Source organism: Perca flavescens, chromosome 23 (genome assembly GCF_004354835.1).
Source record: "Perca flavescens isolate YP-PL-M2 chromosome 23, PFLA_1.0, whole genome shotgun sequence".
Classification (NCBI taxonomy): Eukaryota; Metazoa; Chordata; class Actinopteri; order Perciformes; family Percidae; genus Perca; species Perca flavescens.
In genome coordinates, this window is record NC_041353.1 from 3,496,065 (window position 1) to 3,502,172 (window position 6,108).

The following is a 6,108-nucleotide window of genomic DNA, read 5'->3' on the forward strand; positions in this document are numbered from 1 at the left end:
ATTCAACATCAGCACATCAGGAGATACGAGGTTTTATATGGGTTTTACCTGGGCAGGAAGGGGATGGAAAAACTGTCATTTGAAAAGTAACTAAAGCTGTGGAGTAAAAGGTACAATATTTACCTCTGAGATGTAGTGCAGAACAAATATAAAGCAGCAGAACATGGAAATACTCATGTAAAGTACAAGTATAGGCTACCTTGAGTTTGTACTTGAGTAACAGTCGTCATTGATGTTGCAGGAAGCGGGAAGCAGCTGAGAGCGAGGCCGAAACGTCACAAGAAAAAAACGTAGAGCCAAAATGTTACGACGTTAGGACGAAACCGGATGCAAAATGTGCACCGCCTACAAAATTAAAGCATAACATTGATGACTAAATTGTCAAAATACATAGCAACAGTGAAGGAAATATAAGTCAGTGTGGTTATTTGTTAGGATTCTGACTGAGGCACTTTACATTTCTTAAAAATTGGTGTGAAAATGAAAACATCAGGAAAGCTTTTATTTTTATATTTATTTTTTATTTGTTTACATTTTGTGAGAACATTTTTATTTTGTGTCCATTGATAATATGAACTCTGTTTTCACATCACGGCTTGTACACCAATACTTTGTTTTGAATATTTATATTATTTTAAGGTCACTGTAAGGCCTTTATTTTGAAGGAAAAAAAACAACAAACCAAGACTGTTTTTAATTAGGGTCAATTTCTGATTTGAATTAATTTCCGGTCACTTTACCATCTTCAAAATGCCTTCTAGTTTTATTTACTTATTTACTACAAAATGTCTTTTAGTTTTATTGACTTATTCATACTACAATATATATCATAGATAAACCTATTGTACACTAGACATTTACCCCTTTACCATGCAATTTGTCTCAAAATACACTTGCATTGTTTCTATTATTGTTTTAGTTTAGGAACCTCTGTACTTATCTGTATTTATTTATGTAGTTATTTTGCTGCTGCAACAACCGAATTTCAATAAAGGTTTATCTTGTCTTATTCTCTTTTATTTTGAAAGAATTGCCAGGAAGCGCTGACGTTCACCACGTCGAGCTTGACGTCAGCGCGCAGCGCCAGGCAGGAGGGAGCGGCTCTGGTGGAGGGACATAGACCGACAGTGGAGGAGAGAGAGAGAGAGAGAGAGAGAGAGAGAGCAGCGGAGCGGACGGGTGGATGATTGTGAGTACCGCTTCCTTTCTCTCTTTTCCTTTTTTTCTTCCCTTTTCTTTTCTTTCTTCCCTCCATCATGTCGATGTAGCTTCACCCGGGACGGACCGGGTCAGATGGTGACGGGAGGGGGGGGCAGGCCGGTGCCGGTGCCGTGCCGTGCCGAGCTGGGCTGGGTTTGCGGAAGCGACCGGCGGACAGACAGACAAGAGCTCCGTTAATGATAATGTTGATATTAGACACAGACAGACAGCCGAAGGAACAACATGGCGGCTGTTTGTCTGTCCGTCTTTACTCCCGCAAAGATCTGTGCGTTCCAGTTTGCAGTTTGTCTCCGGCTCCTCCAGCAGCCAGCGGGGCCTGTCGCCAGAGCTGGCCGGGAATGGAGCGTTCTGAGGCGGCCACAGAGCTGCGGAACTCCCGCTGCTCTGCTCGAGAGAAAAAAAAAGAGAGGAAGTAACTTATTGCAGAATGCGGAGTTGGGTAGTCTGGAGGAACCTGTCTGCCTGCCTGTCTGTCTACCTGTCTGTCTGACTGTAGTGTATAGACAAGGCTTGGTTTTATACTCTGCTGTCAGCAACAAACACACACACACACACACACACACTGAGTATTGACAGGCCCCACCTAGTTCTGGTTGACTAAGGGATCTGTGTATTTGTGTGTCCATCTTTCTACTCCACCAACTTTACTTTAGTAAATTAACATTATGCTGCATTCGGAGTCTGTTGGAAAAAGCAGAACTACACACTACACAATCATTATAATGTTTTTATTGTAAAGTGTGACTAGTCACACTAAACTTTCCACTTTCATTCCTATCTATATTCTGAAGCTTTTTACGTCAACAAAATCAAAAACTGAGAATTTTGAACCTGGAGTTATCCAGTGTTCACATTTCTGTTGAGAAAATTATGCAATTTAGTGCATATTTAATAAGATGGGTAATGCTTCACTTCATTGCCTCATTTCAGAGAACTTGTAATACAAAAAATATTTGTCATAATGTGAGTAATCTGTTGCGGTAGTATAATGGTAATATCTGTAGGTGAAATATTTCCCCAGTGTCTTGCTTTAACATTTTAGGCTTAGTTGTTTAGCTAAAAATGCCTAAAATGATCTGGTTCCAGCTTTTTAAATGTGAGAATTTGCTGCTTTTCTTTGTCTTATATGATAGAAATATAGAGATTTTTGGGGTTTTGAACTGTTGGTCGGATTGGTCACGAAAATAATCACTAGTTGCAGACCTAACAAAGACATTTTGAAGATAAGAAATCAATAGTTATTATTGTCCGATCTGCACGGAAATTTGCGTATAGACTCGCCTGACTCTCGTGACAAAAAGTCATCAAAAGAATTTTGATAGTTAAAAAAATTCGCAAGTTATAGTAGAGGACCAACTTCGTGAAGGTGGCAGTCGAAACAGTCACCCGGTCCACCCGCCAGCACCCCCGATGTGCTGGGAGGGGCGAGGGCCTCTTCATCGCTGCTTGCAGCTTTAATTATTTATGTAAAGGCGCGTTTGCGTGCGTAAGATGGCTGCCGAGCATATTCTGCGTTTCTTTGGAGCGTAGTTTGTTCATGTCTTCCGAAATTAACGCGACGCGTCCGCAAGATGCAATTCAGCACATGGGGGCAGGATATCATCTGACAGGCAGGTCAGCAGCTGTTCCACGCTTCAAGGGATATCTTCCGGTGTCGGCCGGGGGATGATACGGCTCTGATCTGCCCCCTAGTGGATACCCGTTTAATCCTCCAGGTACACGCAAAGTACGCAGGCAAGTATCGCTTCGTCGTCGCTCGTCTACGCGTACGCATTGTTAAAAAGATTTAAGATACAAGATTCCTTTTATTGTCTTTCAGCAAAAACACCGAAATGTAAAGAATGAAATTACGAGCATGACTCCTTTTAAAACTGGGTAAAACATAGAGCTCTATAAATATATATAAAAACAGAATAAATAATTTCCAGCAGATTATGTCTGTGAGACTATATGATGTATTGCACTTGTAAATTTGTAAACATTACTGCACATTAACAGAGTAAAGCACAGTTTAGTGGTGTTTAGTAGTCTGATAGCAGCCGGGTAAAAGCTGTTTAAGTATATCGGCGCCTTTAAAGGTTAATGCCCGACGAGGAGTCCATTGTCAGGTATTAATGGATGGCGGCGAGGCGGGAACCGTCCGACGTGAAGCCTCCGCTAGGCCTGCACAATAAATCGTTATAAAATCGCGATCTTGATTCACCCCTGTTCACGATTTAATTTTTATATTACTTTTTTTTTTTTCTCCAATTAATTTATTGAATGTAGAGCTATCAAACGATTCAAATATTTAATCGTGATTAATCGCATTAATGTCTTAGTTAACTCGCAGTTAATCGCATTAATGTCTTAGTTTAGTTAACATTAATGTCTTAGTTAACTTAAGTTTATTGCATTAATGTCTTAGTTAACTCGCAGTTAATTGCATTAATGTCTTAGTTAACTCGCAGTTAATCGCATTAATGTCTTAGTTAACTCGCAGTTTATTGCATTAATGTCTTAGTTAACTCGCAGTTAATCGCATTAATGTCATAGTTAACTCGCAGTTAATCGCATTAATGTCTTAGTTAACTCGCAGTTTATCGCATTAATGTCTTAGTTAACTCGCAGTTAATCGCATTAATGTCTTAGTTAACTCGCGGTTAATCGCATTAATGTCTTAGTTAACTCGCGGTTAATCGCATTAATGTCTTAGTTAACTCGCGGTTAATCGCATTCATGTCTTAGTTAACTCGCAGTTAATCGCATTCATGTCTTAGTTAACTCGCAGTTCATCGCATTAATGTCTTAGTTAACTCGCAGTTAATTGCATTAATGTCTTAGTTAACTCGCAGTTAATTGCATTAATTTCTCAGTTAACTCGCAGTTAATCGCATTAATGTCATAGTTAACTCGCAGTTAATCGGACATTTTTATCTATTCTAAATGTCCCTTGATTTCTTTTTGTCCCATTATTTTTCCTCATTTTAATCCTCTTAACATGGAAAAGTGGATCGGCTTGCTTTGTGCAAATGTTTTTTTGTTGTTGTTGTGGTATCCATGTGCTTCTGTCTGAAGTCATCCATTGTCGCCTGGCTTTGACAAGGGGGGGCGGAGAATTGGCATCAGCTGTGTGCTCGGCCATCAGCTGTGTGCTCGGCCATCAGCTGTGTGCTCGGCCATCAGCTGTGTGCTCGGCCATCAGCTGTGTGCTCGGCCATCAAGTGGTATTTCAGACTGGATAGTTCAGTTCACAACGACAAACACACAGATCACTTTGGTCTCGTCAATGGAACCATTTGGCAACTTTTTAAAAGTAAACTTTCCATTCAGAATCTTACTGGCGTCCATTTCGGCATCTCACGCTCGCCATCCCTAATACTGTATCTGAAGTCTCTTTTATATAGACCTTAGTGGTCCCCTAATACTGTATCTGAAGTCTCTTTTATATAGACCTTAGTGGTCCCCTAATACTGTATCTGAAGTCTCTTTTATATAGACCTTAGTGGTCCCCTAATACTGTATCTGAAGTCTCTTTTATATAGACCTTAGTGGTCCCCTAATACTGTATCTGAAGTCTCTTTTATATAGACCTTAGTGGTCCCCTAATACTGTATCTGAAGTCTCTTTTATATAGACCTTAGTGGTCCCCTAATACTGTATCTGAAGTCTCTTTTATATAGGCCTTAGTGGTCCCTTAATACTGTATCTGAAGTCTCTTTTATATAGGCCTTAGTGGTCCCCTAATACTGTATCTGAAGTCTCTTTTATATAGGCCTTAGTGGTCCCTTAATACTGTATCTGAAGTCTCTTTTATATAGACCTTAGTGGTCCCCTAATACTGTATCTGAAGTCTCTTTTATATAGACCTTAGTGGTGGGTCGGCAAAGAGTGGTGGGTCGGCAAAGCAGAGAAAGGGGAGGTAACCTTTCTCCTTATGACATCATAAAGAGAAGATTCCTGATTGGTCCATCTCAGCTTTCATTTTCTCAAAGGCAGAGCAGGATACCCACCATTTCTAGCCACTCGGGGACCATAGGAAGGCTGGGGGAACTCAGATTAATGTTAAAAAACCTCCTTAAAGTGAAATTTTCATGCCATGGGACCTTTTAAAGTAGTGCTCCTCCATCCTCCCTCCTTCAAGAAGGAGGGCCAGAACAAGATCCGGTTCAAGCGAGGAGAGATCAAATAAAAATAAGAGAAGACAGCAGACAGACCCAGCGAGAGACGAGCTGTTGAACCCAGTGGAGCGTTTAGCAGCTGAAGAGAGCTGGTGGAGGAGTTTGGTGGAGAGTAAAAGCAGCTGAAAGAGAGAGCATTGGACGAACTCGATGAACTCGCCACCAGCAGCTATAAGTTTCTCTTCACTGACCACTGACAAACAAAGAAACCTCTTACAACCGCGATGGCTGCACCTGATTGGACGAACGCTTTACGTCGGCTGTCTGCTCCTGGGTTTCTAAACGGACCAATGTGGCAAATCGTTCTGTAACTTGTACCTTTTGATTTTGGGAAAATAGTTGACTGAAATGTGTTTCTGAAAGCATTTCATGTGAGAAATAAGCTGCAGTTGCTGAATCTGTCTTCATTTCAGATCGACAATGGTCCGTTTAAAAGATTTATGTGAGTTTTTGAGAGGTGGCGAGTTGGGGTCAGCCCTATGTTCCCACAGCCCTATGTTCCCACAGCCCTATGGTCCCACAGCCCTATGTTCCCACAGCCCTATGTTCCCACAGCCCTATGGTCCCACAGCCCTATGTTCCCACAGCCCTATGGTCCCACAGCCCTATCTTCCCACAGCCCTATGTTCCCACAGCCCTATGGTCCCACAGCCCTATGTTCCCAAAGCCCTATGGTCCCACAGCCCTATGTTCCCACATTTCTAAGATTTTTAAAATTAGACCCTAT

At 41.4% G+C, this 6,108-nt stretch overlaps 1 protein-coding gene across 2 annotated transcripts in view; it reads left to right on the forward strand.

Moving 5' to 3' along the window:
* The first annotated feature begins 1,082 nt into the window (after window positions 1-1,082).
* Window positions 1,083-6,108, forward strand: part of LOC114549955 (ras-related protein Rap-1b) — a 20,152-nt gene continuing 15,126 nt past the window's right edge. The window contains exon 1 of one of the 2 annotated variants that reach the window (XM_028570319.1): window positions 1,083-1,189. The gene's annotated coding sequence lies outside the window, so the exon portion shown is untranslated. The remainder of the gene's footprint in view (window positions 1,190-6,108) is intronic. The other variant, XM_028570320.1, reaches the window with a different exon arrangement.